Consider the following 15,538-nt stretch of genomic DNA (forward strand, 5'->3'; position numbering starts at 1 on the left):
TATTTATCCTAACCATGCCCCTCATAATTTTGTAAACCTCTATAAGGTCACCCCTCAGAGTCCAACGCTCCAGGGAAAACAGCCCCAGCCTGTTCAGCCTCTCTCTATAGCTCAAATACTCCAATCCTGGCAACATCCTTGTAAATCCTTTCTGAATCCTTTCAAGTTTCACAACATCTTTCCGATAGGAAGGAGACCAGAATTGCATGCAATATTCCAACAGTGGCCGAACCAATGTCCTGTACAGCCGCAACATGACCTCCCAACTCCTGTACTCAATACTCTGACCAATAAAGGAAAGCATACCAAACACCTTCTTCACTATCCTATCTACCTGCAACTCCACTTTCAAGGAGCTATGAACCTGCACTCCAAGGTCTCTTTGTTCAGCAACACTCCCTAGTACCTTACCATTAAGTGGATAAGTCCTGCTAAGATTTGCTTTCCCAAAACGCAGCACCTTGCATTTATCTGAATTAAACTCCACCTGGCACTTCTCAGCCCATTGGCCCATCTGGTCCAGATCCTGTTGTAATCTGAGATAACCCTCTTTGCTGTCCACTACACCTCCAATTTTGGTATCATCTGCAAACGTACTACCTGTACCTCTTATGATTGCCCAGGACCGACCCTTGTGGCACTCCACTGGTCATTGATCGAAGAATCTGTTTCCATACTCTATCACTTTATCAATCCCTGAGGAATTGAAATTTAGGTGAGCACAGTGACCAGAGCTGACTCTAAGAAATATCCCAGCTGGAATTCTGCATCGATACAGAAAGTAAAACTACCCATATCGATAAAGTAGATAAAACAGCCCACATCGATAGAGTAGGTAAAACAGCCTACATAGATACAGCAAGTAAAAAAGCCTACATCAATAGTGAAGGTAAAACAGCCCACATCGATAGAGTAGATAAAACAGCCCACATCGATAGAGTAGGTAAAACAGCCCACATCGATCGAGTAGGTAAAACAGCCCACATCGATAGAGTAGGTAAAACAGCGCACATCGATACTGTAGGTAAAACAGACTACATAGATCGAGTAGGTAAAACAGCCCACATCGATAGTGTAGGTAAAACAGCCCACATTGATACACCAGGTAAAACAGCCCACATCGATAGAGTAGGTAAAACAGCCCACATCGATAGAGTAGGTAAAACAGCCCACATCGATAGAGTAGGTAAAACAGACAACATCAATAGAGTAGGTAAAACAGCCCACATCGATAGAGTAGGTAAAACAGCCCGCATCGATAGAGGCTCCCAGGAGGACCAGTTCCGCCACAGAACACACCAGATGGCCTCCTTCTTTAGAGACTGCAATTTCCCTTCCCACGTGGTTAAAGATGCCCTCCAATGCATCTCGTCCACACCCCGCACCTCCGCCCTCAGACCCCACCCCTCCAACCATAACAAGGACAGAACACCCCTGGTGCTCACCTTCCACCCTACCAACCTTCGCACAAAACAAATCATCCGCCGACATTTCCACTACCTCCAAACGGACCCCACCACCAGGGATATATTTCCCTCCCCACCCCTTTCCGCCTTCCGCAAAGACAGTTCCCTCCGTGACTACCTGGTCAGGTCCACGCCCCCCTACAACCCAACCTCCCATCCTGGTACCTTCCCCTGCCACCGCAGGAATTGCAAAACCTGCGCCCACACCTCCTCCATCACCTCCATCCAAGGCCCTAAAGGAGCCTTTCACATCCATCAAAGTTTTACCTGCACATCCACCAATATCATTTATTGTATCCATTGCTCCCAATGCAGTCTCCTCTACATTGGGGAAACCGGATGCCTCCTAGCAGACCACTTTAGGGAACATCTCCGGGACACCCGCACCAATCAACCCCACCTCTCCGTGGCCCAACATTTCAACTCCCCCTCCCACTCTGCCGAGGACATAGAGGACCTGGGCCTCCTTCACCGCTGCTCCCTCACCACCAGACGCCTGGAGGAAGAACGCCTCATCTTCCGCCTCGGAACACTTCAACCCCAGGGCATCAATGTGGACTTCAACAGTTTCCTCATTTCTCCTTTCCCCACTTCACCCCAGTTCCAAACTTCCAGCTCAGCACTGTCCCCATGACTTGTCCTACCTGCCGATCTTCTTTTCCACCTATCCACTCCACCCTCTCCTCCCTGACCTATCACCTTCGTCCCTTCCCCCACTCACATATTGTACTCTATGCTACTTTCTCCCCACCCCCACCCTCCTCTCACTTATCTCTCCACCCTTCAGGCTCTCTGCCTGTATTCCTGATGAAGGGCTTTTGCCCGAACCATGGATTTTACTGCTCCTCGGATGCTGCCTGAGCTGCTGTGCTTTTCCAGTACCACTCTAACCGAGATCGATAGAGGAGGTAAAACAGCCAACATCGATAAAGTAGGTAAAACAGCTCACATAGATACAGTAGGTAAACCAGCCTATATCAATAGAGTATTTAAAACAGTGTACATCGATAGAGTAGGTTAAACAGAATACATCGATAGAGTTGGTAAAACAGCCCACATCGATAGAGAAGGTAAAACAGCCTACATCGAAAGAGTCGGGAAAACAGCCCACATTGACAGTGTAGGTAAAACAGCATACACCGATAGAGTAGATAAAACAGCCTTCACTAAAGTGTTGATAAAACAGCCTACAGAGATAAAGTAGGAAAAACAGCCCACATCGATAGAGTAGGTAAAGCAGCCCAAATCGATAGAGTAGTTAAAACAGCTCACATCGATTGAGTAGGTAAAACAGCCTACCTAGATAGAGCAGGTAAAACAGCCCACATTGATCGTGTAGGTAAAACAGCTCACATCGATAGACTAGGTAAAACAGCCCACATCGATACAGTAGGTTAAACAGCCAACATCGATAGACTAGGTAACGCAGCCCACATCGATAGATAGGTAAAACAGCCTACATCGATACAGTAGGTTAAACAGCCAACATCGATAGAGTAGGTAAAACAGCCCACATCGATACAGTAGGTAAACAGCCAACATCGATAGACTAGGTAAAACAGCCCACATCGATACAGTAGGTTAAACAGCCAACATCGATAGACTAGGTAACGCATTCCACATCGATAGACTAGGTAACACAGCCCACATCGATAGATAGGTAAAACAGCCTACATCGATACAGTAGGTTAAACAGCCAACATCGATAGACTAGGTAACACAGCCCACATCGATACAGTAGGTTAAACAGCCCACATTGATCGACTAGGTAACACAGCCCACATCGATACAGTAGGTTAAACAGCCCACATTGATCGACTAGGTAACACAGCCCACATCGATAGATAGGTAAAACAGCCAACATTGATCGTGTAGGTAAAACAGCCAACATTGATAGAGTAGGTAAAACAGCCTCCATCAATACAGAAGGTTAAACAGCCCAAATTGATAGAGTAGGTTAAACAGCTTACATCAAGAGAGTAGGTAAAACAGCCAACATCGATAGAGAAAGTAAAAGAGTCTACTTCGATACGTTAGGTAAAACAGCTACATTGATGGAGTAGGTTAAACAGCCTACTTCGATAGTGTAGGTAAAAGCTGACTTCGATAGTGGAGGTTAAACAACATACATCGATAGAATAGGTGAAACAGACTACATAGATACAGTAGATAAAACAGCCGACATCATTAGAGTAGGTAAAACAGCCCACATCGATAGAGTAGGTAAAACAGGATACATCGGTAGTGTTGGTAAAACAGCCTACATCGATCGAGAATTTAAAACAGCCTACATCGAAAGAGTCAGTAAAACAGCCCACATGGATAGAGGAGGTAAAACAGCACACATCGCTAGAGTAGGTAAAACAGCCCACATCGATACATGAGGTAAAACAGCCCACATCGATACATGAGGTAAAACAGCCCACATTGATAGAGAAAGTAAAACAGCCTACATTGATAGAGTAGGTAAAACAGGATACTTCGAAAGAGTCAGTAAAACAGCCCACATTGATAGCGTAGGTAAAACAGCATAAACCAATAGAGTAGATAAAACAGACTTCATCGATAGTGTAGGTAAAACAGCCTACATAGATATAGAAGGAAACACAGCACACATCGATAGAGTAGGTAAAGCAGCCCACACTGATAGAGTAGGTAAAACAGCCTACATAGATACAGTAGGTTAAACAGCCCACATTGATAGAGTAAGCTAAACAGCCTACTTCGATAGTGTAGGTAAAACAGCCTACATCGATAGTGTAGGTAAAACAGCGCACATCGATAGAGAAGGTAAAACTGCCTTCATTGATACAGTAGGTAAAACAGTCCACATTGATTGAGTAGGTAAAAGAGTCCACTTCGATAGTGTAGGTATACCAGCCTACATCGGTAGATTAGATTCAACAGCCTACATAGATAGAGCAGGTAAAACAGCCTACATTGATAGAGTAGGTAAAGTAGTCCACATTCATTTAGAAGGTAAACACCCCACCTCGAAAGTGTAGGTAAAAGAGCTTACATTGATAGTGCAGGTAAAACAGCCCACATTGATAGAGTAGATAAAACAGCATGCATCGATAGTATAGGTAAAACAGCGCATAACAATAGTGTAGGTAAAACAGCCTACATCGATAGAGTAGGTAAAACAGCCAACATCGTTAGAGAAGATAAAACAGCCTATATCGATAGAGAAGTTAAAACAGCCTACATCGATAAAGTAGGTTAATCAAGCCACATTGATAGAGTAGGTCTAACAGCATACTTTGATAGTGTAGGTAAGCCAGCCTACATCGATAATGTAGGTAATAGCCTACTTTGATAGTGTAGGTAAAGCAACATAAATAGAGTAGCAAAAACAGCCCACATCGACATCGATAGAGTAGGTACCACAGCCCACGTCGATAGAGTAGGTAAAACAGCACTCATTGCTAGAGTAGGTAAAACGGCCCACATTGATAGGGTAGGTAAAACAGTATACACCGACAGTGTAGGTAAAACAGCCTACATAGATAAAGTAGGAAAAACAGCCCACATCAATAGAGAAGGTAAAGCAGCCCAAATCGATAGAGTACATAAAATAGCTCACATCGATTGAGTAGGTAAAACAGCCTACATCGTTAGAGTAGGTATTACAGCCTGCATAGATAGAGCAGGTAAAACAGACTACATTGATCCTGTAGGTAAAACAGACAACATCGATAGTGTAGGTAAAACAGCCCACATCGATAGAGTAGATAACACAGCCCACATCGAGAGAGTAGGTAAAACAGCCCACATAGATAGAGGAGGTAAAACAGCTTACACAGATTAGATTAGATTAGATTAGATTACTTACAGTGTGGAAACAGGCCCTTCGGCCCAACAAGTCCACACCGATCCGCCGAAGCGTAACCCACCCATTCCCCTACATTTACCCCTTACCTAACACTACGGGCAATTTAGCATGACCAATTCACCTGACCTGCACATCTTTGGACTGTGGGAGGAAACCGGAGCACCTGGAGGAAACCCACGCAGACACGGGGAGAACGTGCAAACTCCACACAGTCAGTTGCCTGAGGCGGGAATTGAACCCGGGTCTCTGAAGCTGCGAGGCAGCAGTGCTAACCACTGTACCACCGTGCCGCCCATACCACCGTGCCGCCCACGGATAGAGTAGGTAAAACAGCTCCCATAGATAGAGTAGGTAAAACAGGATACATCGATAGAGTTGGTAAAACAGCCTACATCGATAAAGAATTTAGAACATAGAACATAGAAGAATACAGCGCAGTACAGGCCCTTCGGCCCTCGATGTTGCGCCGATCCAAGCCCACCTAACCTACACTAGCCCACTATCCTCCATATGCCTATCCAATGCACGTTTAAATGCCCATAATGAAGGAGAGTCCACCACTGCTACTGGCAGGGCATTCCATGAACTCACGACTCGCTGAGTAAAGAATCTACCCCTAACATCTGTCCTATACCTAACCCCCCTTAATTTAAAGCTATGCCCCCTTGTAATAGCTGACTCCATACGTGGAAAAAGATTCTCACTGTCGACCCTATCTAAACCCCTAATCATCTTGTACACCTCTATCAAGTCACCCCTAAACCTTCTTTTCTCCAATGAAAACAGCCCCAAGTGCCTCAGCCTTTCCTCATACGATCTTCCTACCATACCAGGCAACATCCTGGTAAACCTCCTCTGCACCCGTTCCAGTGCCTCCACATCCTTCCTATAGTATGGGGACCAAAACTGCACACAATACTCCAGATGCGGCTGCACCAGAGTCTTATACAACTGCAACATTACCTCAGTACTCCGGAACTCAATTCCTCTACCAATAAAAGCCAGTACGCCATATGCCTTCTTCACCGCACTATTTACCTGGGTGGCAACTTTCAAAGATTTGTGTACATGGACACCAAGATCTTTCTGCTCATCCACACTACCAAGTATCCGACCGTTAGCCCAGTACCCCATCTTTTTATTACTCTTACCAAAATGAATCACCTCACACTTAGCTACATTGAACTCCATTTGCCACCTTTCTGCCCAGTTCTGCAGCTTATCAATATCCCGCTGTAACCTGCCACATCCTTCCTCACTGTCTACCACTCCTCCGACTTTCGTATCATCCGCAAACTTGCTCACCCAACCTTCTAACCCCTCCTCCAGGTCATTTATAAAAATGACAAACAGCAATGGTCCCAAAACAGATCCTTGCGGAACACCGCTGGTGACAGCACTCCAAGATGAACCTTTGCCATCAACTACTACCCTCTGTCTTCTTCCAGCCAGCCAACTCCTAATCCAAACCTCCAACTCACCCTCAAATTTAAAACAGCCTACATCGAAAGAGTCGGTAAACCAGCTCACCTTGATAGTGTAGGTAAAACAGCATACACCGATAGAGTAGATAAAACAGACTTTATCGATAGTGTAGGTAAAACAGCCTACATAGAAAAAGTAGGAAAAACAGCGCACAACGATAGAGTAGGTAAAGCAGCCCATTCGATAGAGTACTTAAAACACCTCACATCGATTGAGTAGGTAAAACAGCCTACATGGATAGAGCAAGTAAAACAGCTACATTGATCGTGCAGGTAAAAAGGCCTACATCGATAGAGTAGGCAAAACAGCCTACATCGATACAGTAGTTAAAACAGCCCACATCATATAGAGGGTAAAACACCCTACATCGATAGTGTAGGTTAAACCACACACATCGATAGAGTAGGTAAAACAGTCTACATCGATAGAGGAGGTAGCACTGCCCACATCGATAGGGTAGGTAAAACAGGCCACGCTGATAGTGTAGGTAAAACAGCCTACATCGAAAGTGTAGGTAAAACTGAGTACATAGATACAGTAGGGACAACAGCCTGCATCGATAGTGTAGGTAAAACATCTAACATCGATAGAGGTGGTAAAAGAGCCTATATCAATAGACTATTTAAAACACTGTACATCAAAACTGCAGGTAAAACAGCCTACATCAATAGAGTAGGTTAAACAGCCAATATCGATAGGGTAGGTAAAACAGCCGACATAGAGAGAGTAGATAAGACACCCCACATTGATAGTGCAGGTAAAAGAGTCGACATCGATGGTGTAAGTACAGCAGCCCACATCGATAGAGTAGGTAAAACATCCTATATCGATAGAGTAGGTAAAACAGACTACATAGATAGAGTAGGTAAAACAGACTACATAGATAGAGTAGGTGATTCAGACTACATAGATAGAGTGGGTAAAACAGCCTACATCGAGAGATTAGGTAAACAACACATCGTTAGAGTAAGTAAAACAGCCCACATCGATAGTGCAGGTAAAACAGCCCACATCAATAGAGTAGGTAAAACATCCCAGATCGATAGAGGCAGTAAAAGAGCCCACATCAATAGACTATTTAAAACACTGTACATCAAAACTACAGGTTAAACAGCCGACATCGATAGGGTAGGTAAAACAGCCGACATAGAAAGAGTAGGTAAGACTCCCCACATCGATAGTGCAGGTAAAACAGCCGACATCGATGGCGTAGGTACAACAGCCCACACCGATATTGTAGGTAAAACAGCCCATATCGATAGAGTAAGAAAAGCAGCCCAAATTGATATAGGACTTAAAAGAGCTCACATCAATTGAGTAGGTACAACAGTCTACATCAATAGAGTAGGTAAAACAACCTACATTGATAGTGTAGGTAAAACAAAGTACACAGATAGAATAGGTACAACAGCCTGCATCGATACTGTAGGTAAAACAGCCCACATCGATAGTGTAGGTAAAACAGACTACATAGATAGAGTAAGAAAAGCAGCCCAAATCGATACACTACTTAAAAGAGCTCACATCAATTGCATAGGTAAAACAGTCTATATCGATAGAGTAGGTAAAACAGAATACATAGATAGAGTAGGGACCACAGCTTACATCGATGGTGTAGATAAAACAGCCCACGTCGATAGTGAAGGTAAAACAACCCACATCAAGAGAGTAGGAAAAACAGCCTACAGCGATAGGTTAGATAAAACATCATGCATCGATAGTGTAGGTAAAACAGCCCACAGAGATAAAGTAGGTAAAACAGCCTACACTGATAGTGTAGGTAAAACAAAGTACACAGATAGAATAGGTACAACAGCCTGAATCGATACTGTAGGTAAAACAGCCCACATCGATAGTGTAGGTATATCAGCCCACATCGATAGTGTAGGGATAACAGCCAACATAGATAAAGTACGAAAAACAGCCTCCATCGATAGAGAAGATGAAACAGCCCACTTCGATAAAGTAGGTGCAATAGCCCACATCGATAGTTTAGGTAAAACAGTCCATCTATAGAGTAGGTAAAACAGTCTACATCGATAGAGTCGGTTAAACAGCCCACATTGATAGTGTAGATAAAACAGCACACACTGATAGAGTAGATAAAACAGCCTTCATCGATAGTGTGGGTAATACAGCCTACATAGGAAAAACTGCCCACATCGATAGAAGTCATGATTTGGAGATGCTGGTGTTGGACTGGGGTGTACAAAGTTAAAAATCACACAACACCAGGTTATAGTCCAACAGGTTTAATTGGAAGCACACTAGCTTTCGAAGCGACGCTCCTTCATCAGGTGATAATGAAGAGCTCAATCCTAACACAGAACTTATAGCAAAACTTTACAGTGTGATGTAACTGAAATTATACATTGAAAAATTGATTGTCTGTTAAGCCTTTCATCTGTTAGAATACAATGATAGTTTCACTTCTTTCATGTGTAAATCACAAAACCTTTTTTTAAAAAAGTTACCATGCCTCCTGGAAGTACTCAGGGATGCCCTCACAAGAACGGGGTACAATGCCCAACTCATCGACCACCAGTTCCGACATGCCACAGCAAGGAACCGTAATGACCTCCTCAGGAGACAGACACGTGCTGCAACCGACAGGGTACCCTTCGTTGTTCAGTATTTCCCAGGGGCTGGAAAATTACGCCATGTTCTTCGTGACCTGCAACACATTATCAATGAGGATCAGCACCTCACCAAGACCCTCCCCACACCTCCACTACTTGCCTTTAAACAACCGCCAAACCTCAAACAGATCATTGTTCGTAGCAAACTGCCCGGCTCTCAGGACAACTCCATACAACCCTGTCACAGTAGACGCTGCAAGATGTGTCAGAGTGTGGGATTTTTCACATCGATAGGGCAAGTAAAGCAGAGCAAATCGATAGAGTACTTAAACAGCTCACATCAATTGAGTAGGAAAAACAGCCCACATCGAAAGAGTAGGTAAAACAGCCCACACTGATAGTGCAGGTAAAACAGCCAACATCGATAGTGCAGGTAAAACAGCCTACATCGATAGTGCAGGTAAAACAGCCTACATCGATAGTGTAGGTATAACGCCCTACATAGATAAAGTACGAAAAACAGCCTCCATCGATAGAGTAGATAAAAAAGCCCACATCGATAAAGTAGGTAGAACAGCCCACATTGATAGAGAAGGTAAAACAGTCTACATCAATAGAGTAGGTAAAACAGCCCACAGTGATAGTGTAGGTAAAATAGTCTACATCAATAGAGTAGGTAAAACAGCCCACACTGATAGTGTAGGTAAAACAGCCCACACTGATAGTGTAGGTAAAACAGCCTACATCGATAATGTAGGTATAACAGCCTACACAGATAAAGTACGAAAAACAGCCTCCATCGATAGGGTAGGTACAACAGCTTACATTGATAGAGTAGGTAAAACAGCCCACATCGATAGAGAAAGAAAAGCAGCCCATATCGATACAGTACTTAAAAGAGCTCACATCAATAGTGTAGGTAAAACAGTCTACATCGATAGAGAAGGTAAAACAGCCCACATCGATACAGTAGGTTCAACAGCCCACATTGAAAGAGAAGGTAAAACAGCCTACATCGATAGTGTAGGTAAAGCAGCCTACATCGATAGTGTAGGTAAAGCAGCCTACATCGATAATGTATGTAAAAGTCTACTTTGATAGAGTAGGTAAAACAACATGCATAGATAGAATAGGTGAAACAGCCCACATCGATAGTGTAGGTAAAAAAGACTACATCGATAGTGCAAGTAAAACAGCACACATCGATATTGACGGTAAAACAGCCCACATTAATAGCATAGGAAAAGCAGCCTACATAGAGTAGGTGAAACATCCTACATCGATAGAGTATGTAAAACAGCCTATATAGATAGAGTAGGTAAAACAAACCACATCGATGGAGTAGGTAACTCAGACTACATAGATAGAGTAGGTAAAACAGCCCACATCGAGAGAGTAAGTAAAACAGCCTACAGCGATAGTGTAGGTAAAACAGCACACACAGATAGAGTAGGCAGAAGAGCCCACATTGATGGAGTAGGTAAAACACCCTACATAGACAGAGTAGGTAAAACAGCCCACATCGATAGAGGCAGTAAAAGAGCCTACATCAATAGAATATTTAAAACACTGTACATCAAAACTGCAGGTAAAACAGCCTACATCGATAGAGTAGGTAAAACAGCCGACATACAGAGAGTAGGTAAGACACCCCACATCAATCGTGCAGGTAAAAGAGCCAACATCGATGGTGTCGGTAGAGCAGCCCACATCGATAGAGTAGATAAAAGTGCCTAAGTCAATAGAATATTTAAAACACTGTACATCGATACTGCAGGTAAAACAGCCAACAAAGATAGAGTAGGTACAATAGCCCACATCAATAGAGTAGATAAAACAGCCCACATCAATAGAGTAGATAAACAGCCCACATCAATAGAGTAGATAAAACAGCCCATATCGATATGAGTAGGTAAAGCAGCCTATAGATAGAGTAGGTAAAACAGCCCACAGCAATACAGTAGTTAAACAGCTGACATCGATATAGATGGTAAAACATTCTACATCGATAGTGTAGGTAAAACCACACACATCGATGGAGTAGGTAAAACAGTCTACATTGATAGAGGAGGTAGCACTGCCCACATCGATAGGGTAGGTAAAACAGCCTATATAGATGGAGAAGGTAAAACAGCCTGCATCGATAGTGTCGGTAAGACAGCCTACATCGATAGGGTAGGTAAAACAGCCTACATTGATAGAGTAGGCAAAACAGCCTGCATCGATAGAGTAGGTAAAACAGCCTGCATCGATAGTGTAGGTAAAACAGCCCACATCGATAGTGAAGGTAAAACTGCCCAAAGCGATAGAGTACTTAAAACAGCTCGTATCGTTTGCGTAGGTAAAACAGCCCACATCGACAAAGAAAGTAAAACAGCCCACATCGATAGAGTAGGTAAAACAGCCCACATCAATAAAGTAGGTAAAACAGCCCACATCGAAAGAGTCGGTAAAGCAGCCCACATCGATAGAGTATGTAAAACATCCCACATCGATAGAGGCAGTAAAAGAGCCTACATCAATCGAATATCTAAAACACTGTACATCAAAACTGCAGGTAAAACAGCCTACATCGATAGAGTAGGTAAAACAGCCAACATCGATAGAGTAGGTAAAACAGCCAACATCGATAGAGTTGGTAAAACAGCCGACATACAGAGAGTAGGTAAGACACCCCACATCGATAGTGCCGGTAAAAGAGCCAACATCGATGGTGTCGGTACAGCAGCCCACATTGATAGAGTAGGTAAAATAGCCAACATCGACAGAGTAGGTAAAAGAGCCTAAGTCAATAGAGTATTTAAAACACTGTACATTGATACTGCAGGTAAAACAGCCAACAAAGATAGAGTAGGTAAAACAGCCGACATCGATATAGATGATAAAACACTCAACATCGATAGTGTAGGTTAAACCACACACATCGATAGAGTAGGTAAAACAGTCTACATTGATAAAGGAGGTAGCACTGCCCACATCGATAGGGTATGTAAAACAGCCTATATAGATGGAGAAGGTAAAACAGACTGCATCGATAGTGTTTGTAAGACAGCCTACATTGATAGAGTAGGCAAAACAGCCTACATCGATAGTGTAGGTAAAACTGAGTACATAGATAGAGTGGGGACAACAGCCTGCATTGATAGTGTAGGTAAAACACCCCACATCGATAGTGTAGGTAAAACAGCCCACATCGATAGTGTAGGTAAAACAGTCCAAAGCGATAGAGTACTTAAAACAGCTCGTATCGTTTGCGTAGGTAAAACAGCCCACATCGACAAAGAAAGTAAAACAGCCCACATCGATTGAGTAGGTAAAACAGCCCACATCGATAGAGTAAGTAAAACAGCCTATATAGATAGTGTAGGTAAAATAGCCTACATTGATAGAGTAGGTAAAATAGCTTACATAGATAGAGTACTTAAACAGCTCACATCGTTTGCATAGGTAAAACAGCCCACATCGACAGAGAAAGTAAAACAGCCCACATCGATAGTGAAGGTAAAACAGCCCACATCGATAGTGAAGGTAAAACAGCCCACATCGACAGAGAAAGTAAAACAGCCCACATCGATAGTGAAGGTAAAACAGCCCACATCTATACAGTAGGAAAAACAGCCAACAGTGATAGATTAGATAAAACATCATGCATCGATAGAGTAGGTAAAACAGCGCATATCAACAGTGTAGGTAAAACAGCCCACATCCATAGAGTTGGTAAAACAGCCCACATCAAAAGAGTAGGTAAAACAGCCCACACTAATAGTGTAGGTAAAACAGTCTACATTGGTAGAGCAGATAAAATACCCCGCATTGATGATGTAGGTAAAACAGACTACATCGATAGAGTAGGCAAAACAGCCCACATCGATACAGTAGGTAAAACACCGCACATTGATAGAGTAGGTCAAACAGACTACATCGAAAGAGTAGGTAAAACAGCCCACATCGATACAGTAGGTAAAACACCGCACACTGATAGAGTAGGTCAAACAGTCCACGTCGATAGTGTAGGTAAAATAGCTTACATAGATAGAGTAGTCAAAACAGCCCACGTCAATAGTGTAGGTAAAACTGAGTACATTGATAGAGTAGGGACAACAGCCTGTATTGATAGTGTAGGTAAAACAGCTCACATCGATAGTGAAGGTAAAACAGCCCAAAACGATAGAGTACTTAAAACAGCTCGTATCGTTTGCGTAGGTAAAACAGACTACATCGATAGAGCAGGTAAAACAGCCCACATCGATAGAGCAGGTAAAACAGCTCACATAGATAGTGTATTTAAGACAGCTCACATCAATAGATTATTTAAAACACTGTACATCAATAGAATAGTTAAAACAGCCCAATTGATAGAGTAGGTAAAAAAGCCTATATAGATACAGTAGATAATACAGAAGACATCGATAGACTAAGTAAAACAGCCTATATAGATAGTGTAGGTAAAACAGCCCACATTTTAGATCAGGTAAAACAGCCTATATCGGTAGAGTAGTTCAAACAGCCCACATTGATAGAGTATGTAAAACAGCCCACGTCGATAGTGTAGGTAAAATAGCTTACATAGATACAGTAGGAAAAACAGCTGACAGAAATAGAGTAGGTAAAACATCCCACATCGATAGAGAAGGTAAAACAGCCCACATTGAGAGAGTAGGTAAAGCAACCTACATCGAGAGAGTAGGTTAAAAAGCCCACATTGATAGAGTCGGTAAAACAGCCTACATCAATAGATTATTCAAAACACTGTACATCGATAGAGTAAGTAAAACAGCCTATATAGATAGTGTCGGTAAAACAGCCTAAATCGATAGAGTAGGTAAAATAGCTTACATAGATAGAGTACATAAAACAGCTCACATCGTTTGCATAGGTAAAACAGCCCACATCGACAGAGAAAGTAAAACAGCCCACATCGATAGTGAAGGTAAAACAGCCCACATCTATACAGTAGGAAAAACAGCCAACAGTGATAGATTAGATAAAACATCATGCATCGATAGAGTAGGTAAAACAGCACATAGCAACAGTGTAGGTAAAACAGCCCACATCCATAGAGTTGGTAAAACAGCCCACATCAAAAGAGTAGGTAAAACAGCCCACACTAATAGTGTAGGTAAAACAGTCTACATTGGTAGAACAGATAAAATACCCCGCATTGATGATGTAGGTAAAACAGACTACATCGATAGTGTAGGTAAAACAGCCCACATCGATACAGTAGGTATAACACCGCACACTGATAGAGTAGGTCAAACAGTCCACGTCGATAGTGTAGGTAAAATAGCTTACATAGATAGAGTAGTCAAAACAGCCCACGTCGATAGTGTAGGTAAAACTGAGTACATTGATAGAGTAGGGACAACAGCCTGTATTGATAGTGTAGGTAAAACAGCTCACATCGATAGTGAAGGTAAAACAGCCCAAAACGATAGAGTACTTAAAACAGCTTGTATCGTTTGCATAGGTAAAACAGCCTACATCGATAGAGCAGGTAAAACAGCCCACATCGATAGAGCAGGTAAAACAGCTCACATCGATAGTGTTTTTAAAACAGCTCACATCAATACATTATTTAAAACACTGTACATCAATAGAATAGTTAAAACAGCCCAATTGATAGAGTAGGTAAAAAAGCCTACATAGATACAGTAGATAATACAGAAGACATCGATAGAGTAAGTAAAACAGCCTATATAGATAGTGTAGGTAAAACAGCCCACATTTTAGATCAGGTAAAACAGCCTACATCGGTAGAGTAGTTCAAACAGCCCACATTGATAGAGTATGTAAAACAGCCCACGTCGATAGTGTAGGTAAAATAGCTTACATAGATACAGTAGGAAAAACAGCTGACAGAAATAGAGTAGGTAAAACATCCCACATCGATAGAGAAGGTAAAACAGCCCACATTGAGAGAGAAGGTAAAACAGCCCACATCGATAGAGTAGGTAAAACATCCCACATCGATAGAGAAGGTAAAACAGCCCACATCGATAGAGAAGGTAAAACAGCCCACATCGATAGAGTAGGTAAAACAGCCCACATCGATAGAGAAGGTAAAACAGCCCACATCGATAGAGAAGGTAAAACATCCCACATCGATAGAGAAGGTAAAACAGCCCACATCGATAGAGAAGGTAAAACAGCCCACATCGATAGAGTAGGTA

This window comes from Chiloscyllium plagiosum, unplaced genomic scaffold (assembly GCF_037043375.1).
Source record: "Chiloscyllium plagiosum isolate Xiang-an unplaced genomic scaffold, Cpla_swu_hap1 HiC_scaffold_36, whole genome shotgun sequence".
NCBI lineage: Eukaryota > Metazoa > Chordata > Chondrichthyes > Orectolobiformes > Hemiscylliidae > Chiloscyllium > Chiloscyllium plagiosum.